Below are 24,707 nucleotides of genomic sequence, written 5' to 3' on the forward strand. Positions count from 1 at the left end.
TAATCCCACTGTGCCTAGTCTCCCTAAAACCATATAAGTTAAATGTGAAAGTACAAGTCAGGAAGTGACCATATGTACTAAGTTTCCAGAAGCAGCGATGACATCTAGTGCCTATAACTTTCTTCATAACTGGACACGTTAATCAGAAAAGATAAAATTTTCAAGAAAACAAAGTGTTAACCACACTACTCGGCAGCTGCACAGATCAGAAAGACTGCATATCCAAAACCGACACAGTCCACTTTAACCCAATTCAACTTTAAAATTAAATGAATCAGATGATAATTACTGCTTTCATTTTGGTAAACACAAGTGCCAGATATTAAAAATTTATTTTCTTGTTTTAATTAAACAAGACCCGTACTGATCCAAACCAAGAACTAAAGTACTAAACCCTTCAGACAATTGCATAGCTGAAGAGTACTAGACTAATTAGAGAAACATGGAAGAAAACAACAATTAGACTCACTCTTCTATTTGATGTTCATATACAGCACATAGCTCATTCAACTGCTCTGTGACTTCAGCCTCATGGTCAATTTCCTGCATCAGCTGTATGAAATGGTTTGTATAACAAATTATTAAAAACTAAAATAAAATCAATGGAAGAATGTAACTCTATAAAGAAAATATAATTATACAAAAGTGCTCAAGCCACTTTTCCAGTTTATAATAGATCTTTTAGCACCCTTAAGAAAAGATTTCTATTAATGTGTTTGAGCCCAGAACAGTAATATTGTCTAAGATTGAAATCACACGTCTCATAAAAAGTGGAAGTCAAGAACTATACCAAAAGAAAAATACATAAAAATGCAAGACAACAAATATATTCACTAATATTTTAACCATAGGCATTTATACTATGTATGAGTGTATGGAACAAACATATCAAAACACACACAAATATTAACCACAGTTCAGTTGTGACAACAGTACCTGAGTTGCTGTATTATTCACATTTTTGCCACCTACATTTGTTTAACCAGAAAATGAGGGAATAACATCATTTATTATGTAAGCAACAGAGGAATTAAGCCAACTGTAATTTATCAGGAAGCAAAAGCCAACTCAGCAAGTACGTTTCTGACCTCTGTTTAGTAGGCACAGATGCTTCTTCAGTCTTTCTGTGCAAAACCTGATGCAGAAGGACCAAATGTCAGAGTAATACTATAAATGAATCTCAGATAGAAAAGATTTCATTCAGTAACTTTGTCTATAGCCTCTTAATCTTAAAGGAAGCATATCCTCACAGTCTTCAGCTATGCAAATCCTAAGTGAAAGAGCTAGGTGGTTCTAGTTCATCTCATTACGGAAATTACAAATTCACAAATACTATCTAAGGATTGAAGAAAGCACAATCAATGTTAAAAGGCATTTGTAAACCAGCTATTGACCAGTAAAGACGTATACCTGAAGAAGTTGCTTGCCCAGATTCTAGTTTCATCTTCCATTGCGTTTGAATTTGAACCTAAACATCACAAATTTTGTTAATAGGCGTGGAAGCACAAAACTTTAACTATATTATCAGATACAGACATGCAATACTATCATGAAACAAACCCTCACAACATCACAGCATCAAACAAACCCACATCAAGAAATTCAAAGCAGAGAAGCCAAAGAAAACAATTGGTCTCACCCTGAGTGCGTCTTGTTCATAGGCGTGGCTCGAAGGAATCCAGTGAAGCCTATAGAGCCTGCTAGAAGCACCAACCCTGAGTGTGTTCCCTTGCCTCAGCTCTACTCGAACCCCATGGACTGCAATTAGACTAGGGATGAGTCCGTATCTGATGGACTCAACTTAAGCACGAGGAGAAGACAGAGGAGAATAGAGGATAAAGAGAATGCATAATTTCATTGATAGTTCAAAATAGAGAGCCAATACAAAATATAAGGGATTCGCATCAGGACACCGTTTGGACCACTGGTGCCAGCTGTCCTAGTAAAGCTAATGGATCCTGAAGTTGGGCTCCTAATACATTCAATTATGCTAATTAGATAAAGGGTTCTGGATGTTGGGGATGATCCCAACAAGGCCCTCCCCCTAAGGAAGTGACCTGTCCTCAGGCACAGAACGTAGGAAAACGCTGTTTGATGGTATGGGCATCTTCCCAGGCGGCATCTTCAATCGGAAGACCTGACCACTGCACCAACCATTGAGTCACGTTGCGCTTCTTCTTACGGACAATCGCCATGTCAAGAACCTTGGTCGGAGTCCACAAAAGAGCGCCATTCTCATCAAATTCCGGAAGTGAAGTAGTAAGAGGGGTACCCTCGCCCACACGGCGTTTAAGCAAAGAAACATGGAAAACAGGGTGAATGCGGCACCGAGGGGGTAGGTCCAGCTTGTATGCCACGGTGCCAACTCGCTCGCGAACCCGGAAAGGACCATAAAATCGGGGAGCGAGCTTGTGAGAAGGGCGTTTCACAACGGACTGCTGACGATAAGGATGGAGTTTGAGAAACACCCAATCACCTGTGTTGAACTCTCGCTCAGTCCGGTGCCGATCGGCTTGCTGTTTCATCCGGTTTTGGGCCTCAAGCATGTGAGAGCGTAGGAGCTGAAGAAGGGTGTTGCGGTCCTGCAAGGCCTGGTCAACTGCGTGGACCGAGGAAGAACCAGGGCTATACTGCGAAACAGAGGGGGGCGGAGTGCCATAAACTGCCTGAAAAGGTGTCATCTTGATGGTGGAATGATAGGTGGTGTTATACCACCATTCAGCACAATGGAGTAACTCGGACCAAGAAGATGGTTTGTCCAGCACGAAACATCGAAGGAAGTGCTCCAGGGACCGATTAACAACTTCCGTTTGGCCATCTGATTGAGGGTGGTATGCGGAGCTGTGGCAGAGAGTCGTACCTTGTAGTTTGAAGAAGGCAGTCCAAAAGTGACTGAGGAACACTGGATCACGATCACTCACAATGGACTTGGGCATACCGTGGAGGCGGAATATTTCCTTCACAAAGATCTCAGCTATTTGTGAGGCTGTGTATGGATGAGAGATGGCGACAAAGTGACCATATTTCGACAACCTGTCGATGACCACAAGGATTGCATTCTTGCCATGGGAGAGGGGTAAGCCATCAATAAAATCCATGGAGATGTCGAACCAAGTGTGTTCCGGAATAGGTAACGGTTGGAGCAAACCAGGGGGGCGAATGGCCTCGTAGGATTGGCGTTGGCATTGATCACAGGCAGCAATGAACGATTTGACATCTCTTCGCATTCCGGGCCAGGCAAAATTGCGAGATAATCGCACATAGGTGCGCAAGAACCCCGAGTGGCCAGCTTGGAGAGATGAATGAAATTCATAGAGCAATTTGGTACGCCAGTCAGAGGAGGAGGGCACAAAGATTTTACCCTTATAGAGTAGTCGATCATTGACCCACGAGTACCCTTTCTTTGTGGTAATACCTTGTTGTAAATCAGAGATGATAGGCTGCACCGTCGGATCCCGGAGGCATGTCTGGGCAATCTGGGGTAAACAATCAAACACTGGGGAAGAAACAGCCTGAACCGGGCAAAGCTCGTGACGGCGGGACAACAAATCCGATACTGTGTTGAGGCGACCCGGTCGATACTCAATGGTATAATTATACCCCATGAGCTTGGAAAGCCACTTCTGCTGGGAGGGTGTGGAGATGCGCTGGTCAAGCATGTGTTTGAGGGTTCGATGGTCGGTGACAATGGTGAATGCAGTACCCAACAAGTAAGGCCGCCACTTGTCCACTGCGTGAAGCACGGCGAGCATTTCCTTATCGTAAACGGAGAGGTGTTGGTTGCGTTGCGACAAGGGTTTGCTCAGGAAAGCAACAGGGTGCTTATGCTGTGAAAGAACCGCTCCGATGCCGAGACCACAGGCGTCTGTTTCAATCACAAAGGGCTGGGAAAAATCCGGCAGAGCCAACACCGGAGTAGAGGTGAGGGCGCGTTTCAACTCCAGAAAAGCTAGATCCGCCGCCGGAGTCCAGAGGAAGTTTGTCGATCTTGAGGAGTTCCGTTAAGGGTTTGGCCTTGAGGCCGTAATGGCGGATAAAGCGGCGATAGTAACCCGTCAATCCTAAGAACCCGCGCAGACCCTTAGTTGTCTTGGGCTTGGGCCAATCTGCAATGGCCTGAATCTTGGTCGGGTCTACCTCCACGCCGTGGGCTGAAATAACGTGGCCCAAGTACGCAACTTTGGGCTGGCAGAAGGCACATTTGGATTGTTTAACCTGCAAATTGTTAGCCCGCAGTAAAGTAAATACCTGCTCAAGGTGGGGAACATGGGACGGAATATCCGGGCTGTAGACCAGGATATCATCGAAGAAGACCAACACACACCGCCGCAAGAGTGGTTTGAAGACTTGGTTCATGAGAGCTTGGAATGTGGATGGGGCATTGGTGAGACCAAATGGCATCACTACGAACTCAAAATGGCCTTCGTGGGTACGAAAGGCTGTCTTGGGTATATCCTCGGGGCACATCCGGATTTGGTGGTAGCCGGATCGTAAGTCAAGCTTAGAAAAGTAGGCGGCACCATGAAGCTCATCCAACAACTCATCAACAACCGGAATGGGAAAACGGTCTTTAATGGTGACTGCATTGAGGGAGCGGTAATCCACACAAAATCGCCAAGTACCCTCTTTCTTTTTCACCAAGAGGACTGGGGAAGAGAATGGGCTGGAACTAGGGCGGATCAAACCAGTGGCCAACATCTCCGCCACTTGAGTCTCCAATTCGGCCTTTTGAGAGTGTGGGTATCGATAGGGTCGCACATTGACCGGGCTAGTATTGGGTATGAGGGTAATTTTGTGGTCAATGTTCCGGTGGGGTGGGAGGCCGACTGGGGTTTCAAATAAGTCTTTAAAATCGGATAAGAGTTGCTGGATAGAATGAGGGAGTGTAGACGAGTTATGGGGGTACGGGCTAGTGGGTGTTTGGGCCAATGGGTCCCATTTATCAGAGGGAAGGAGGGCGAATAGGTCAGGCTGGGAGGATAGGTGGGAGTGGTCGGTGATGCCCTTAAGAATGTGGTACCTACCCTCTGTGAAAAAGGCCATTACTTTCTCCTGGAATTGCCATCCAATAAGACCCAAAGTGTTGAGCCAAGGTGCACCCAAAACGACGTCACAGCCAGTCACCGGTAAAACGAGAAATGTGCCCATGAAGGAGTAATCCTGAATGGTGACGGTGACCCGTGAGCATTGGCCAGAAGGCGAGAGTTGTTCACCTGAAGCCGAAGCAAAACGGAGCTGGGTCGGGGCTTCGATCGGTAGGCCCAAGGTTTGGGCAACTCTGGGGTTGAGGAAATTGGAGGCAGCGCCGCAATCGACGAAGACCATGACCGGCGATGAGTTGATGGTGCCCGCAATCTTCATCACCTCACCCACCGTGCTGGTGGTGATGGAGTTTAATGGGTGGGTTTCCTCAGTGGGTTCCTCCAAAGTCGGGACACAGTCCAGAAACTCCAAATTGTCGGATGGGTCCTCAAGTGGTGTGGGAGACAGTGCTTCAAGAATAGCCAGAATTGGTCGTTTACAGACATGGGTCGGAGTGTACTGTTCATCACAGTTGAAGCACTGGCCTTTGGCCCGACGCTCACGTTGCTCCATAACAGACAAAACGCGAGGGTGTTTGTTGGTTGGGTGTGTGTGGTATTGGGAGTTGGGAGTGGGGGTAGGAGGGGTGGGGTTTGGGTGTGGTGGAATGTTGTGAGCACGTGAAGGATGGGAATAAGTGGGAAGGGATGAGGGACCATTGGTGGGCCTGGAGTATTGTGACCAATGGAATGGCCAGGCAAAACGACTGGGGCGTCCCTCTGGAGCAGGCTGCGTCGCAGTAAGCATGGCCTCATAACACCGTGCCAGACGCTGAGCCTCCACCAGCGTGGGTGGGTTGAGGGCCATAACATGGGGACGGAGTGAGGGTTTCAAACCGCCGAGGAAGATGGGAATGAATTGGTCTTCACCCCAAGTCGGAGCACGGCAGGCCAATCGTGTGAATTCGTTGATGAATTCCTCCACTGTGGAGGTCTGTTGCAGGTGAGATAGAGCGACCTTGAAGTCGTAGTTGGCACCGGCACCAAAATGGGCGAGGAAGGCCGGGACAAATTGCTCCCAAGTGACGTCGGGATTGCGTTGTTCAAACGAATCCATCCAGAAGGAAGCGGTGGAACCGAAGTGTGTGGCGGCAATAGAGACTTTCTCCGACGGTGGCACTTTGTGGGTACGGAGGAAGCGCTCTGCCATGGAAAGCCAGCCGGCCGCATCGTCACCGGTGAAGCGGGGAAGGTCAATCTTGGGGGTGCGAAAGGTTTGTGGTTCATGGTGGAAATTGTTGGTGGGGGGCGGACCGTGAGCTTGGGATTCGTGTTGGGAGACATGGGTGTGGCCGGTATTGACTCGTGGGTAAGAGGTGATCGTGGAGTAGTGTTGTGGCGCTGTGGGATAGGGCGGTGGGGGAGTGTTTGGTGATGGTCCGGCGGTGGGGGTAGGAAGCGGACCGGTTCGGTCGGGTGGAAGAGAAGAGAGCGAGCCGAAGGTTATCGGGGGTGAGGGGGCGGGAGTGAGTGGTGGTGGAAGGAGGGCCACGGACGGCGTCGGTGAAGTAGCAGAGGTGGCTGGGGAAGAGTGTATGGGCTGGTGTTGATGCGTCAGAGCGTGGACCATGGTGCTTTGTAGAGCAGCGAGCTGGGCTGTAATGTGGGTTTGAAAGGAAGAGTGGGTCTGGTTGAGAGAATCGATGGACTGGTGAAATTCCTCCCGAAGAAGGTCCATGGAGTGATGAAAATCCTCGGGTCCGGATGAAGCCGAGGCGATGTCCGTAGGAGTTGGGGTGGGTAGCAGGGGAGGAACGAACGCGGAGGTGATGGGGGTGGAGGAGGGGGCAGAGGTTTGCAAGGTCCTTGACGGAGCCATGCTCTGATACCAGTTGATGGACTCAACTTAAGCACGAGGAGAAGACAGAGGAGAATAGAGGATAAAGAGAATGCATAATTTCATTGATAGTTCAAAATAGAGAGCCAATACAAAATATAAGGGATTCGCATCAGGACACCGTTTGGACCACTGGTGCCAGCTGTCCTAGTAAAGCTAATGGATCCTGAAGTTGGGCTCCTAATACATTCAATTATGCTAATTAGATAAAGGGTTCTGGATGTTGGGGATGATCCCAACAGTATCCCAGTCCAGGCAAAAACCCTTATGAGTAATTGAAAGAAAGACATATTTGTTCGGTCCTAGTGTGTTTGTAGGCCGGTCCGGTCCCGATCCTTCGCTTTGGATGACTTTGTGGACCGGAAAACCCGAACTATTACACGTGTTTCCCATTTATAGGTCCCTTTTCTGAGTCTATGCTTTTCCCATAGACACGACCACAGCTGATACAACTCATACACGATATGACGATAATAACAAAGTTACAAAACAATCAAACCCTAAATCCCTAAATCAGAAAATCGAATTCCCCTCTTCTCTCCTTGGCTCCTCGCCGCGTCTGGGTTGTGGAGTGTGGACGACTGGACCGCTTGACTTCTCCATTTCTCCTACCAAAAATTGGGTCATCTCCATTTCTCCGACCAATTTCCAAACCCCCTGGTAAGCAACCTAACATTTACGAATGTTCAGTTTCATTTTTCGAGCTGTTTGATACCAAATTCAATAATTCGAGCTGCTTATGGTTGTGGTAATCAGATGTTTGAATTCAATAATTCGAGCTAATTGTGGAGTTGTGGTTGTGGTGATCGATGTTTTAATTTTTACAAACTTTTGAACAGGGGTTAAGTAATCAGAGATTCGGAGATTCAGATCATCAAGCTCGGCTGCTCCTCTATCTTCGATGGCAAGCTCATCGAGTTCGAGCTTGGCTCCATCATCACCTGTTAGTTCTCAATCTCAACGTCCAGAAGCTGACACAACTGGTGAAACTAATGAGATTGTTCCTGTCTCCGAACAAGGTGAGAATACGGAAATAAAAAAAGAGAAAGTACAAGGTGGAGAAGAAGGTGCAGGCCGTGCAGCAACTCAGGCATCTCGGGCCAGAGACGACGACATGTCGTGCAATGCAGTCCAGGTCTTCATCTCTGACCGCCACGTCAGCGTCCACCTGCATTAACTCGGACACGTAATCCACTAATTTCACCGTGACGTCGGTTTTGACATGATCCTCCATTTCGGTTAGAGCAAGTCCAACGGTAGTGTGGTGACCGGCCTCTAGCTGAGATTAACGACGTGGTGACCATGAAGAAGCAAAAAGAAGGTTCCACCGGCCCAAGCTTGACTTTTCCTGACCAAGGCCAAGAAATAGGCGAGGCCCGTGACATATATCTTGACCCATGCTTGGCCGGCTGCCAGCTCGACCCAGTACCCCTCATGGCTGACGTCAGCTTCTTCGGTGGAGAGAAGGACGTGATGAAAGGCGCGTGTCTTGCTCAGATCTTTGGTGCGTAGAGCCAAAATTGGTTGAAATGCGTGCTACGCGTTCTTTTGTCGCGTAGCGACAATTAATGGGACAGAAGGCTGCGACTTGGCAGAGATAGTTGGGTGGTTTGGTTTTTTTAAGCCAACGGTCAATTAATTTGGGCCGTTGGTTTCAATTAATATGCAGATCTGACGGCAACCAATTAATATGTATGTATATTAAATCAAACAGTAACGAAACGGTAAGAAAAAAAATTGTAAAAAATTCTAAAAATTTCTCTGTAAATACCTACTATTTATTTTACATCTCACACCCAAAAATTTTTATTCCATAGTTACACAAAGTTGTTCTTCCTCCTCTTCCTATAGCTCTCATCTTCCAATTTTTTATATCCAATATGGCCGAACAAAGGGGAAACACACGTCCAGTGGCCGGACAAGGGGGAGATCCAAGTGAAGATGAAAATGCCGAATCCAGGAGGAGATGGACGAATGAGGAAGATGTTCAATTGTGCAAATCTTGGAAATATGCAAGCCAAAATCTGATTTTGGGTAAAGATTGAAAAAAAAAAACCGAGCTATGGAAGGGTGTGAAGCAACACTTTGCCGCAAATTGGAGTGGAAATGGCCATTCTTTTTCCTCTTTGACCGAAAAGTGGAAAATTTTGAAGATAGAACTCTTTGAGTGCCATTGTGCATTAAGGTAAGCTCGTAATTGGTACAAGAGCGGTTCAAATGCGGCTAATGAAGTATGCATTTATTGATAAATTATTTAATTTGCTGATACATTATAGTTAAATATTGGACAAAATACTGTTTACTCCCTATACTTATAGGGTCTCGACGTTTCAGTCACTGACGTTTCAATTTCACCTAAAAAGTCTCTGAACTTTCCAATATCACCAAAAAAGTCTCTGCCGTCAATTTTCCGTTAAAAAGTCTGTTATCTTGCTGACGTGACACTATTTCAACAGTAAAATGACTATTTTACCCTTACTAACCCAAAAAAAAAACTCTTTTTTTTTTTTCTTTTTTAACTCTTTTTTCTCTATTTTTTAATTTGTTCTTTTTTATTCCTACTTTTTTTTAACTCTTTTTTCTATATTTTTTTAATTTGTTCTCTGTTTTTTTTCCTACTCTTTTTTTTTTACTCTTTTTTCTCTCTTTTTTTTTAACTCTCTTTTCTTTTTTCTTTTTTTAAACTCTCTTTTCTCTTCTTCTTTTTTATTTGTTCTCTCTTTTTTTTTTAACCCTCTTTTCTCTTTTTTTTTTATTTGTTCTCTCTTTTTTATATATATATTTCTTTCTCTTTTCTATTTACCTCTTCCTCCTCTCTGCTCTTCGGCCTTCTTTTCCTCCTCCCTGATTGCAGCTCCAGTTTTCAGCCACGCCTGGAAACCTGAATGGTCAGGTTCTCTTCCCTTCAGATTCCGACCCCTTCGTGGTGTCGGAGCTATATCAGAAGCTTTCTCTCGACGTCAATAACGTTTCTTTGGTGTTGGTTTGCTGAGATGATGAGCTAATAGAGATTCGAAGAGGATAAGATATTTGAGTTTTTCTTTAGAGAGAAATGTTTAAACAGTTTTGGCACTGAAGAAAGGGAGGTGGAAGGTGAATTGATTTGATTTGGGTGTGCTCCGATTTGGTTTGGAACCGCTGTATGAAGAAGGGTGATTAGGAGAGGTAGTGATGCTTGCTGGCATGACGGGGATGATGGATGGATGGTGGAATGGCCAGCATTTTCTTGGAGCGGCGGGCACGCCAATGGTGATTAGGAGAGGTGGTGATGCTCGCCGAAAACTAGAGCTGCGATCAGGGAGGAGGAAAAGAAGGCCGAAGAGCAGAGAGGAGGAAGAGGAAGAAGAGGTAAACAGAAAAGAGAAATAAATTAAAAAACAAAAAAACAGAGAGAGAACAAATAAAAAAAGAGGAAAAAAGTTTAAAAAAAAAAAAGAGAAAAAGAGTTAAAGAAAAAAGAGTAGGAAAAAAAAGAGAACAGATTAAAAACAAAAGAGAAAAGAGGGTTAAAAAAAAGAGAGAACAAATTAAAAAAAGGGAAAAGAGAGTTTTTTTTTTTTTTTTTTTTTTTAAAAAGAGTAAAAAAAATAGAGTAGGAAAAAAAAGAGAACAAATTAAAAAGAAAAAAGAGTGTAAAAAAAAGAGAATAAATTAAAAAAAAAGAGAAAAAGAGTTAAAAAAAAAGTAGGAATAAAAAAGAACAAATTAAAAAAAAAAAAAGAGAAAAAAGAGTTAAAAAAAAAAGAAAAGAGAAAAGATAGTAATTTTTTTTTTGGGTCAGTAAGGGTAAAATAGTCATTTTACTGTTGAAATGGTGCCACTTCAGCAAGATAACAGACTTTTTAACGGAAAATTGACAGCAGGGATTTTTTTGGTGAAATTGGAAAGTTCAGAGACTTTTTAGGTGAAATTGAAACGTCAGGGACTGAAACGTCGAAACCCTATAAGTATAGGGAGTAAACAGTATTTTGTCCTTAAATATTACTTGATAAATAATGTAGTAATTATAATATCGTTATAATTGTAGTAATTGTTTTTTATTGTAATACGACGTACAGTCGTACATTATAATTAAAATAATTACTTGATAAATAATGATGTAATTATAACAACGGTGTTTATACTTGTACTAATTGATTTTTGTTGTAAAACGATGAAATGTTAAAGGAAAAACATATTATGTGCCTTCGTCAAAGAAACAGACGAAGAGGGAATGAGAATCAAGCAATTACAAATCACAGTTCAATCAGCATTTAGTATCATCAATGTAATTGATATTTTCGTTGTAATCCTATCCCTATATAAAGGGGTTATGAATGAAATGAGTAGACCAATTCCAATCCCAATTTTACTTCACCGGCCGCAGATCTTAGCGCCTGTAGCAGCAACCTTGCAGCACCCCGCCTGCAACACACCACCGACCTGCAAACCCCAGCGATCCTGTCGCTGCTGCCCAGCCATGCCCAGCCTTGCCTCCCCGTAGCACAGCCGCGCCCGGCCTTGCGCCTGCATAAACCACCTATCACCTGCAAACCAGGAGGAAGAAGAAGAGAGGGAAGAAACGCGAGAACAAAAAAAAAAAAAAAAAAAAAAGAAAAGGAAAAAGAAAAAAAAGTGAGCCAGCCCAAAGAAAAGGTTCGACCCAAAGAAAAAAAATCCCGGCCCAACTAAAAAAAAAAAAAATTAAAGAGGCAAGCCCTACGGCCCAACGACAACAGAAAAAAAAAAAAAAAAAAAAAAAAAAGCAAGCCTTGTGGGCCAGAACGAAAGAAAAAAAAACAATAAGGAGGAAAAGAAACAGGCCACTAGAAAAAAAAAAAAAAAAGGCCCACAACTGAAAAGAGAGGAAGCGGCCAAGTTTTCACATGCCCAACTACGCACGCCTGCATCAACACGCGCGTGCGGTAGAATTGTTTTATTTTCTCAAAATCAAGTATGTTTTCTTTTATTTATTTAATTTCATATTATGGTATATTTAATTAGGATTTTTTAGCATGTTTAGTTAAATAATTTTGATCATTTTAAGCATGTCTTATTTTTTATGTTTTATATAATTACCTTTAAGCATGATTATATATTTCATTGTTTATGGTTTATTTATGAAATTTTGAGCATGTTTTTTTTTAATTTATCCTTATATAAATTATTCATAAGCATGCCTTTATATTATGCTATCGATTGTATTTTATTTTATGCATGATATATTATTGTTATTATTATATGTAACATATATTTTGGTATACATTTGTGAAATTTGAGCATGCCATGTAATTTATTTTAATATATGCTATGTTTTTATTATTTATTACGTGCTATGATTATTACTTGTTTAGAATATTATACAAAAAGAATTGCGTTTTGCCATGATAATGAAAGTTCATGCGCAGTATAAATACACACTTACTATGATAAAGTATTGTCACATAGCATCGAAAAAATGTGACCATTACGAACCTTGGTCTTGAAATCTAATTCATATTTTTTGGAAAATAATTCACGTGGATGTCTTTATGACTGCGTAATTTATATCTTCCCTCTTGTTTTATGTAGATGGCTGATCCAACTCGACCTGAGTTTGACATTTTGGACTCAGAAGGACTTGAGTACCATCGTTGGGTTTCCGATATGGAAACTGCCTTTGTGGCAAAAGACTATACTGTCACCATTACTGACCCCAAAGATGATGAACTATCTAATAAGGTGAAAGCAGATGCCTTAATGTTTCTGAGGCGACATATTGATCCTAGCCTACGCTGGGAGTACCTTCAGTTGAAGACACCCAAAGCACTGTGGGATACCCTTAAAGGACGTTTTGGGAACATTCACGATACTTTACTCCCAGGACTGGCTGTTCAGTGGAATGGAATCCGCTTGCTTGACTATAAAAAGGTCAATGACTTCAACAAGGACATGTTGCGCTTAAAGGCACGTCTCAATTTCTACGGAAGGGAAATCACAGAAGATGATATGATCTACAAGACTCTTACCACCTTTCCTACTTCAGCTTTTATACTAGCGAACCAGTATCAGTTGAAGTATGAAAACAAAAGAATCACAACATTCAATAAGTTGATAAGCCTACTGCAAGTGGCTGAGAGACAAAATGAGATTCTATTGAATAATAATGCCAGGCCCACTAGGACAAAGAAAATTCCAGAGGCTAATTATGGAAAAATGAAAGGTGAAAAGAACTCCAATGCAAAGGGGTTTAGACGTGTTGATCCCTACCTACGTGGCAACCATGCACCACGTGGAAAGGGACATGGAGATCATGGAAACAAGATGCAAAAGGAAAGAGTTGACAATGAACCATGCTATAGGTGTGGATTCATTGGGCATTGGTACAAGAACTGCCAAGCAAACAACAGAGTAGCAGCCAATTACAAGAGGTATAGAGAGTCTAAAGAACAAGAGGCTCACTATATGGAAGAAGAAGGTCATGACCTAAACGTCGACCTTACAATTGCAGACTTCAATGGCAAAGAGGAACTTGCTAAGTCAATGGATGCTCTCAATCTTGACTGATCTGCTTTATTCATTTTATTTTCCAAAGATAGTTGTGAAGGCATAATGCCTCATTTTTAATTAGACTATTATTTGGTCTTAAAGAATGGTTTGATGAATTAGATTTCTGAACAAAGACCTTGATTTGCTTATCGTTGGCTTATTAATAAATTTTAAATTTTATTCTGAAGCACTGAATTTATTCAAATATATTTCTATACACATATTTACATGGTTCGAAATAGCACTATAAAAATGTAAAGCAATACATATAGAAAAAAGAACAAATTATTAGAATGAAAAGCATACCATTCTACACAAATAGAAATACTCTAAAGAATATGAGTTATATTTTCTAAATACCTCCCATTTATTTGTAGGAATGAATGGAGGAGAACTTGAGTGCTTAGATAATAGTGGAACTACCCACATAATATTAAGAAATAGGCAATTATTCATTGAACTAATAGCCTATAATTCCTCTGTGACTACGATGATTGGATTATCACAACTAATAAAAGGGCGAGGAACTACCAAATTTTTGCTGCCTAATGGCACAACACTTAAAGTCATAGACGCTCTATATGCACCAAGAGCTAATCGAACCTTGTTAAAGTTTCAAAGCTATTTGTGCCAACGGTTATCATGTAAAAACACACCGTGAGAATGGAACTGAATACCTTGATATTACATCTAATGACTGTGGAAGGAAACACATATTAGAGAAACTTATGAGTCAATCTAGTGGGCTGTACCTCACTACGATTCGGATCATTGAATCCTATACTGTCACCAACAATGAAATGTGGGACACTGACTCATACAGGCTTTTGCATGACCGCCTATGGCACCGAGGTCGTGACATGATGATCCGTATTTTTAAAGAACTCACACGGACATCCCTTCTTTCGAGTGAAAAATGGGAGAAAAATCCGCCACACTGCAAGGTGTCGGTTCTAGTATTGCTCAAATGCAGTCATTGCCTTCTGAAGTACCAGAAGCACTACCTCCCTCCCATTATGCCTCATTGACTATTTCAAAGGCACATCACTCTTTTTGCAAAGCCTGCTCTCTAGCAAAAACAGGATCGAGACCTTCCTATGCTAAAGATATAAAACAAAACATTCCATTCTTACAAATGATACAAAGAAATGTCTGTGGACCTATCCATCAAGAATGCGGACCATTCAAGTACTTCATGGTTCTGGTGAATGCTTCGACAATCTGGTCACATGTCATTTTATTGTCCACAAGAAATGCTGCAATACTCCTAGCACAGATTATACGTTTAAGGGCTCACCACCCTGATCACCCTATCAAGTCTATAAGGCTTAATAATGCTGGAGAGTTTACATCAAAAACATTTGATGATTATTGCATATCCATTTGGATCGATGTAGAGCATCCTGTACCCCATATGCATACACAAAATGGTCTCGCATAAGCCACCATCAAAAGGCTACAAATGGTGGCTAGGGCATTGGTTATGTGCACCAACCTGCCTATATCTGCATGGGGTTATGCAATATTGCACGCAGCTTTACTTATTTGTTTCAGACCCACAACTAGCCAACTATTTTCTGCGTACTAGTTGGTAACTGGATATGAGCCTGACATTTCACACTTACGCATATTTGGTTGAGCAGTATATGTGCCTATTGCGCCCCCACAGCGCACTACAATGGGTCTTCAGAGACGATTAAGTATTTATGTTGGATACGAATCCCCAACAATTATCCGTTATTTGGAAAGCTTGACAGGCGATCTATTTACCGCTAAATTTGCGGACTGTCACTTTGATGAGACAGTCTTCCCGTCGTTAGGGGGAGATAGGAAAAAGGATTTTCCAAGGGAACAACAGGAATTGTCGTGGTTTGTCCCCACTATGTCTCATTTTGATCCCCGCACTTCGCAAAGTGAAAGTGAAGTGAAAAGAATAATCGATCTTCAGAACGTAGCAGATTCGATGTCTGATACGTTTACTGATATCGTAAAAGTGACGAGATCACATATACCAGCTGCAAATATGCCTGCAAGGTTAGAAGTCCTCAACAAGGGGCACGGTGCCGCAGATAGAGGCACTGCAACCGCACTTAGTGGAGGTGTGGTTGAGGTCGTGGCTCCCCAAGGAAGAGGGGGAGGTCACTTGGTTCGATTGACACTCGCCCAAGAAAGAAAAGGGTGAGTAAGGCACAAACCAATCATCAATGTATAGAATCCCTCTCATGAGATTGTCTCTGATTATAGTTATGTCCATGAATCAATGCTGGAGGACGCTTCGATGTTAAAAATGATTCCAGAGAACAAAGAAATCTCAGAGGATTATGAGAGTGCGTATGAGTTGATAGAAAGATCTTCCATACACATTGATGATATATACTGTTGCTCAAGGAATCATAGAGCACGATGATATCGAACAACGCTCTGTTGCAAATGTCAACAAAGAGCAGATTGGCATAAATGGAAAGAAGCAATCCAGGCAGAATTAGATTTTCTGACAAAGAGACAGGTATTTGGTCAGGTAGTGCTAACCCCACCAAGTGAAAAGCCTGTAGGACATAAATGGACCTTTGTCAGAAAGAGTAATGAGAAGAATGAAGTCCTAAGGTACAAGGCTCGCCTTGTGGCGCAAGGTTTCTCACAACGCCCTGGAATTGACTACAAGGAGACATTCTCTCCCAAAATGGACGTTATAACGTTCCGCTACTTAGTTAGCTTAGTAGTTTCCAAAGGACTGGAAATGCAGCTCATAGATATGGTTACTGCATATCTCCATGGGAATCTAGATTTAGAGATATATAAGAAAGTGCCTGATGGCCTTACATTACCCAAGTCAAGTGACTCTAAACCAAGGAGTGCGTTTGGAACTAGGTTGAAACGCTTACTTTACAGATTAAAACAATCCAGGCGGATGTGGTATACCCGTCTAAGTGACTACTTGATTGGGAAGGGATATAAGAATGATGAATTATGCCCCTGCATATTCATAAAGAAAACAAGTTCCGGATTTGCAATTGTAGCAGTATATGTCGATGATATGAACATAACAGGTACTCTTGATGAAATAAGAGAAACCGCGAGTTACTTGAAATCCAAATTTGAGATGAAGGATCTTGGGAAAACTCGATTCTATCTAGGCCTTGAACTAGAACACCGAGTTTGTGGAATACTAATCCACCAGTCTGCATATGTCCAAAAGTCAGGCGATATAACATGGAAAAAGCACATCCTGCTAGCACTCCCATGATCGGTCGAAGTTTGGATGCAAGGAAAGATCCATTTCGTCCAAAGGAAGATGATGAAAAGGTGTTGGGAGCTGAAATTCCCTATCTAAGTGCAATATGCGCATTATTGTACTTAGCCCAATTTACTTGACCAGACATTGCATTCTTAGTGAACTTGTTAGCTAGATTTAGCTCAGCGCCAACGTAGCGTCATTAGAATGGTATCAAGAATATTTTCCGATACCTAAAAGGAACCATTGACTTGGGACTATTCTTTCCCTACAGAGAGACAAGAGGGACCGCATATGGAACTGCAATCCCTAAAGGAAATGTTGATGGCAAAAACACCACTCACTACACTGAAACATCAAATGACGTTTTGGTTGGTTTTGTTGATACTGGGTACCTCTCTGACCCACATAAAGGTCGTTCCCAAAATGGTTATGTATTCACCATTGGGAACACGGCGATATCTTGGAGATCAACCAAGCAAACCCTTGTGGCTACCTCCTCGAACCACTCAGAGATCATCGCTCTACATGAGACGATCCGTGAGTGTGTATGGTTAAGAGCTATCATCACACATATTCGAGGGACTAGTGGTTTGAGTTCTACCACTGAAGAGCCTACTTGCATTTATGAAGATAATGCAGCTTGCATCGAACAGATGAAGCTAGGATATATCAAGGCTGATAATACAAAACACATATCGCCAAAATTTTTCTACAATCAGCAATAACAGGCCCTCCTCAAGATTCAAGTGAATCAAGTAAGGTCTGAGGAGAATGTGGCAGATTTGTTCACCAAATCATTGCCTAAGGCCATATTTGAGAAACATGTGAAAAGCATAGGAATGCGAAGACTTTCCAAGCTCCCCTGATTAATGTAAGTATCAGGGGGAGGTGTAGACGTCAAGGGGAGTCTAACACGCACATGTCATACTCAAATGTAAAAGGTACGTTGTGCTCTTTTCCTTCGACCAAGGTGTATTTTTGTCCCACAAGGTTTTTATTGTTACTTGGCAAGGTTTTTAGTGAGGCAACAACTCATGCACCATTTCGTCTTTGACTTGGCACAAGGGGGAGTGTTAAAGGAAAAACACATTATGTGCCTTCGTCAAAGAAACAGACGAAGAGGGAATCAAGCAATTACAAATCACAGCTCAATCAGCATTTAGTATCATCAATGTAATTGATATTTCCGTTGTAATCCTATCCCTATATAAAGGGGTTATGAATGAAATGAGTAGATCAATTCCAATCCCAATTTTACTTTAACATGAAATACTTTATTATTAAAATTATTACTTTATAATAGAAGACCCTTTGTATTGTTGTTTATATTTGTACTAATTGCATTTTTTTTTTTAGGGGAATGAAAGACTTATTCATTAATGGAAAATTATTACAATCAGAGATTAGAATAGCCTCCACAGACGGAGGAATACAGGAAAAAAGATCTAGCTGATAGTCAACATGCTTGGCCTCTTGAGCCAAGAGAGCCACATTATTAGCCTGTCTACCCACCTTGAGGACTTTAGCATTTTGTGCATCATGTAACAAGACCCGCAAGTCTGCTAATAGAAAACCCATTTATGACAAATCCAAGGAAGAAGAGGATATTGCAGACACCAAATCCAGACAATTAGTCTCCACTAGCAAAGGAGTAAGGTGATTATCGATGGCCAATTGCACTCCCAAAACCAATGCTAAGAGTTCAGCATGTCGAGCAGAATGAGCAGTTGTGAAAGTATGTCGAAACCCATAAAGAAAGGCCCCATTGTGATCTCTGAATACACCACCTAAACCCGCTCTACACGAGAGTTGATCAAAGACTGCATCCACATTTAATTTTACAAAGCCAACTGGAGGTTTCTGCCACTTCGGAGTCGCCCTAGCAGCCAAGGCTGGCTTAATGTGAGCTGCTTTAAACTCTTCTAGCCAACCCAAGGCCATTGGGACAATCTGTGAAGCATGCTTGAAGTCTCCCCCCCCCTATACTTTTGCATTCCTATTTCTCCAAGTAGCCCAGAGGATCATCAGGGTAGAGGCAAAAGTATGCGGGGTGACAGATGAGAGCCAATTTGCAACAGTTGTGGGGTTCGAAACTAAAGGTAGGTTGGCCCCCTGAAACAAGCTAGTAGCATGAGGACAATCGCGGACTGCATGAATAGGAGTTTCAACTTCTTCATCACAGAGTGGGCATTGGGTATCCAAATCAATACCTCGTTCACTAAGCCTACTCCGAGTAGGATGAATATTAGATGTTGCTTTCCATGCACAAATCTTGACATTACCTGGAACTGGAGCGGTCCACAATCGACGCCAGAGAGAAGCACTAGGGTTAGGTAGAGCAGGATCATCATTGAGAATCCGGCTCCAAGCTACATGGTAGGTTGATTTAACTGTGAATTGACCTCTTTTGTCACCACCCCATATCCACCTATCCTCATGGTTCTGAGGACTAAGAGGAATAGAAAGAATCTTCTGCACAATATTAGCAGGAAATAACTCTGATAATAATGTAGAGTTCCACACTCCTAGAGCTATGAAGAGATCAGCCACTAGAGTTACTCTGTCTGTGAAATAGACGCTCAAGTCCTCATCCATCAACCATGGGTCCAACCATATATAGGTAGAAATACCATTCCCAATATGTCGTTTGATACCAGCTCGAAGAATGTCTCTACCTTGCAGTATGCTTCTCCATGCGTAGAATGGTTGTGAACCTAGAGGAGCATCCCAGAAATTACTATGGGGAAAGTAAAGAGCTTTGAAGAGTTGACCGATTAAAGAGTCCGGATTCTAAATCAACCTCCACCCCTGTTTTGCCAACATAGTCAAGTTGAAAGCAAAATGGTGTCGAAAGCCCATTCCTCCCAAGCTTTTGGGTTTGCAGAGTTCATCCAAAGCACGCCAATGTATAGCCTTCTTCTCATTTATGCTGCCCCACCAGAACTGGGCACACAATTGATGGAGATCCTGAATGAGAGTCTGAGGAAGGAGATAGCAATTCATTGTATACAACGGTAAAGCCTGAGCTACCACTTTAATTAGAATTTATCTTCCTGCCACACTGAGCAACTTTGATCTCCAACCTGTCAATTTTTTAGACAAGTTATCTTTAATATAAGCAAAGGTAGTGGACTTAGATCTACTAACAAGAGTCGGAATTCCCAAATACTTATCATGCTTGTCTACCACTTGAACCCCAAGGACTTGGGCCATTGCATCCCTTAAATGCGGTAAAACGCTTCTACTGAAAACGACATTACTCTTTTGTAGATTCACTTGTTGCCCAGAGGCTCTTTCATAAAGATTGAGCACATTCCGGATCCGTGTGCAATCTTGGGGAGTAGCATAAGAGTAAAGCATGCTATCATCAGCAAACAGGAGATGACTAATAGACGGAGCACCATCACAAATGCGCAGTCCCTTCCATTGACCATTAGAAACCTCATGCGAAATAAGAGCAGACAAGCCCTCTACACATAATAAAAATAAATAGGGAGACAATGGATCACCCTGCCGCAGGCCTCTCTGCAGTGTAATGTAGCCTCGAGGAGTACCATTAATAAGAAAGGAATAGCGTACCGTAGAAAGACAAGACATGATTAGTTTCACCCACTGCTCCGCAAACCCCAATGTTAGCATGATATGTTGCAAGAAACCCCATTCCAGCCTATCGTAGGCTTTACTGATATCCAGCTTAAGAGCCAAAAAACCTTCTTGACCACGCCCCAATTTGTGCATGTAATGAGCTAGTTCTGATGCCACCAAAGTATTATCAGAGATAAGACGATTAGGAACAAAAGCACTCTGCTGGGGAGATATAATGTCGGACAGGAAGCTCTTGAGCCTATTAGCAATAACCTTGGACGTTATCTTATAAATAACGTTGCATAAGGCGATTGGTCGGAGACGGGACATATTCACCACTTCTTTGATCTTGGGAATGAGGACTACATAGGTATAATTCAAATCAGGGGGAATTTCAGATTGCGTTAACATCGAAATCACTGCACTACTCACTTCATGCCCAACTAAATCCCAGTACTTCTGAAAGAAAAAGGGGGAAAGACCATCTAGACCCGGTGCTTTCGAAGGATGCATTTGGAACAGAGCGATACGAACTTCTTCCGAACTATATGGAGCCAATAAAAGAGCATTCATCTCTGCCGAGACTCGGGGTTCAATGGTCTGGAGAACCAAGTCTTGAGCCTGCACATCTGGGGGCTGGGAACTAAAGATATTCTGAAAATACTCCAATACAACCCCATCTATACCGGCCTTGGACTCGTGCCATATCTCGTAAGCATCAAAACGACCCTTAATCTTGTTTTTTTGGCGTCTGTTGGAAGCTCTCTTATGGAAGAACCGGGAATTCCGGTCACCATCTTTAAGCCAAATGGCTCGAGAACGTTGCCGCCAATACGTCTCATCAATGGACATCAATTCATTCAATCTCTGCGAGAGTTGCAGTTTGAGAAGATTATCATTTTGGTCAAAAGGCTTTTGTAGGAGAACATCCAGTTGAGCCCTAGCCCCTTCCACTTCCTCCCTTCTGCTACGAAAGACAGTTCGATCCCATGCTAGGAGGTGATCACCCAGCCCTTTGACTTTGCGGCAAAGCTGAAGCATGGGGTCCCCCCCGTATGGAATACTCCATGCCTTATCCACCTGTGCCGAAACGCCTTCGTGGCTACACCACATCTCCTCAAACCTGAATTGACGCCTAAATCTGTCATGTTCAGGTTGCTCCTTACGTACCTCCAAAAGTAGAGGGACGTGATCCGATCGACTAGGATGGAGATTGATCACACGTGAAAACCCAAACTCCGATAACCAGGCCGGTGTACAAGTGCCCATGTCCAACCTTTCTTTCGTGTTCGAATCACACCAGGTACACAGTCCTCTAGCTGCACCCATATCTTGCAAATTACAATCCGACAGAGCTTCCCGAAACGCTTGCATCAGACCCTGACTACGGAGCCTACCTCCTGACTTCTCACCCAACTCCAAAATCTTGTTGAAATCCCCAGCAACAACCCAAAGCTCACCAGGATTCCGGGCCAAGGATCGTAACAAGTCCCACGACATATGATGTTGGCCTGTTTCAGGATGCCCATAAAACCCGGTGAACCTCCATTCCACTTCGTTGGGGGCTGCGACAAAAAAATCAATGTAAAACCTCTCCACATCCTGAACCCTAACCGAGATGGAGTCATCCCAAAGCAAGGCAAGGCCCCCTGATCTCTCCACACGATCGAAATGAGTTATGTGAGGAAAGCCCAGAGAACGACACAGAGACTGATGTTGTTCTTTGGTGCAGTGAGTCTCACTGAGGAAAACGAGACTAGCACGATGCTTTTGAATGAGCATCTTCAGAGCATGTTTGGTCCTACTATTAACAATACCTTGACAGTTCCAAATCAATATATTCATATGGGAAAACGAAACAAGGTGGTCGAACCACCCGCTGAAGCCGGCCGACGACACTACAGAAAATTGGAAAACGCTAGGGCTAAACCTAGGCTCCGAAGTTTTCGCTTTTGCTCTACTAATTGCATTTTTTATTCTTTTTAAAAATAACATAGTTTGAGCAAGCACATAAATTGTGGCATGTCGGGATGAAGAGAAAAGAGAAGACCAAAAGATACAATTTTCAGAGTTTTCATGATTAAGATGTTGTGGAGGGCTTTGCACAATTTAAAGACATCCCTAGCCATACATCTGAATGAACATCAAATGAAGAAAGTCAACAGACGCACACACAACCAAATGGTGAAAATTCTCCCATCAACTTGGACATGGATCTAGAAGAGGTAATTGCCGGTGAAACTATAGATCCTAATGTGAGGCCTCAAGGAAGGAAGGCTGTGAAAGAAGCAATTCAGAAAGGAAAGAAGGCAGCGAATGATCAAAGTCTTTTGTCAACCGCTGTCTCGAGTATAGCGAGCAACCAAAAAGAGGCAACCGTTGACAAGAAAAAACTCGATGAGGAATTTGCTCGAAATCTCTAAGAGGAAAATCAACGAGCATGTATCCAATTACAAATAGATATGCGAAAAGAGGCATTTCGAATTCAAGAGATGGAAGAGCGAATTAAGGAGAGGGAAGAACGAATTATGGAGATGGATACAAGTCAGATGACGCCAATTAAAAAGCGTTATTGGTCAAGAAAGCAAAAGAAGATACCAGAGAGAGAAGATCTTGAAACAAATGGTGGGTCAAGTTTTCAAACACCTTCTATGGGTGGATACTATCCACAACCCAATTTTGGTGGTTCATTCCCACAACGAAATTTTGGTGGCGGATTCCCACAACCTCCTTATCCCGGTGCATTTCCACAACCACCTTACCCCGATGGATTTCCACAACCTCCCTTCACCGGTGGATTCCCACAACCTCCATTCACCGGTGGATTCTCACAACCTCCCTTCACCGGTGAATTCCCTCAACCTCCTTACCCCAGTGAATACTATCTACAACCACCTTACCCCGGTGGATATCCTACACAACCACACTTTTCACATTTTTCTATGCGTGATTCCACTAACCCTCACCCTAATGATGACCCTTCAAACACAAATTGGATTTCTAAAGAGGATGACTATCACGATGAGAATAATTAGGTGATTATACATGTTGTGTAATTGTATTGTACTTATTCCTAGTTTTTCAATTATGTAAGCATAAATTTTATGAAATAAAAGTTGTATTTGAAAATTGCACTTATTAAAGCACACACCTTACATTAAAAATGATAGCACATAAAAAACATAATACAAGCCAAATTAAAAGCACATAAACAATAAGAAAAAAATAGAAAAGCAGAACTCGATCGGTCTAACTTTGGCTAGACATTAGCCAATTATTCAAACATCTACCAGATCTAGATCTCCAAGTTACCTTGAATGTTCCAGAAATGCTCTATCAGATCTTCTTAAAGGTTTCATTGAGTGTTTGCACATCTAATGGCATGGTATTGATCCATGAATCCATTGAAATAATAACCATCTCTACCAACAGGATCAAAGTAATCACTGGTTGGTCCTTCCCAAACCGTAGCCAACCTGGGCTGCATATTGTTATCCTCTTCTTCATCGGACTCCAATTCCTCATCACTGTCCTTTGGTCTTTCATCCTCGATTATCATGTTGTGTAATATAATACAAGTCAACATGATGTATCGAAGGTCTTCTCTATCCCACCCACGAGCCACTCCTCTAACAATATTAAAGCGCAACTGTAAAATACCAAAACATCTTTCAACATCCTTCATGTACTCCTCTTGAGCCTGGGAAAACTTCAGATCCTTAGTCGTGTAGGCCTTGGAATTGATTTCACGAAAGACGCTCATCTAGGATAGATACCATCAGCGAGATAGTAGCCTAAGTTGTGAATTTTGTTATTCACTTGAAATTGGATCTGAGGGGCTCGACCAGCAGTAAGCTCGTCAAACAATGGGAACTTTGTTAGCACGTTGAGGTCGTTGCATGCCCCAAGCATTCCAAAAAAGGCGTTCCACATCCATGTGTCATACGATGCGACTACTTCGAGGATGATAGTGGGGATACGTTTTCGACCGCTGTATTTTTCTGCCCAACCTGTTGGGCAATTCTTCCATTGCTAGTGTATGCAGTCAATGCTTCCAATCATCCCAGGAAATCCTCTTCTCTTAGCTTTGGTGAGCAGTCTTCTAAGGTCGACTGAAGTAGGAGCTCGGAGGTATTGCAGAGTACAGATTAACGATTCATCTTTTAAATCGTTGAAGAGCTTTGATGGAGGTAGATTTTTCCATTCGACAATACTCATCGTATTGATCTGCCCCAGCACCGTAAGCAAGCATTTGTTAGGAACATGTTAGTTTCTGCTTGGGAAGTAGTCCGACTTTCTTAGCAGCATCTGATTTCTGGACAAAGTACAGGTCATAGCGGCAAAGGTCACTAGAGATGCGGTTGAAAACATTGTGCCTCATCCTATAGCGTGTCTGGAATTCTTCATCACTGAAAACTGGATGCTCAACAAAGTAATCTTCCATCATGTTTTTGTTGCTTGA

At 42.5% G+C, this 24,707-nt stretch overlaps 1 protein-coding gene across 6 annotated transcripts in view; it reads right to left on the reverse strand.

The window, feature by feature from the left end:
* Nucleotides 1-24,707, reverse strand: part of LOC112169864 — a 46,357-nt gene that overhangs the window by 2,249 nt on the left and 19,401 nt on the right. The window contains exons 1-5 of one of the 6 annotated variants that reach the window (XR_005801493.1): nucleotides 1,640-2,058; nucleotides 1,411-1,468; nucleotides 1,089-1,135; nucleotides 937-968; nucleotides 470-552 (exon numbers count right to left, since the gene is read on the reverse strand). The exons of 4 other annotated variants lie outside the window; for them this stretch is intronic. The gene's annotated coding sequence lies outside the window, so the exon portion shown is untranslated. Of the gene's footprint in view, nucleotides 1-469; nucleotides 553-936; nucleotides 969-1,088; nucleotides 1,136-1,410; nucleotides 1,469-1,639; nucleotides 2,059-24,707 lie in introns of those variants that run through there. One more of the 6 variants, XR_005801494.1, reaches the window with a different exon arrangement.

This window comes from Rosa chinensis, chromosome 6, assembly GCF_002994745.2.
Source record: "Rosa chinensis cultivar Old Blush chromosome 6, RchiOBHm-V2, whole genome shotgun sequence".
Lineage (NCBI taxonomy): Eukaryota > Viridiplantae > Streptophyta > Magnoliopsida > Rosales > Rosaceae > Rosa > Rosa chinensis.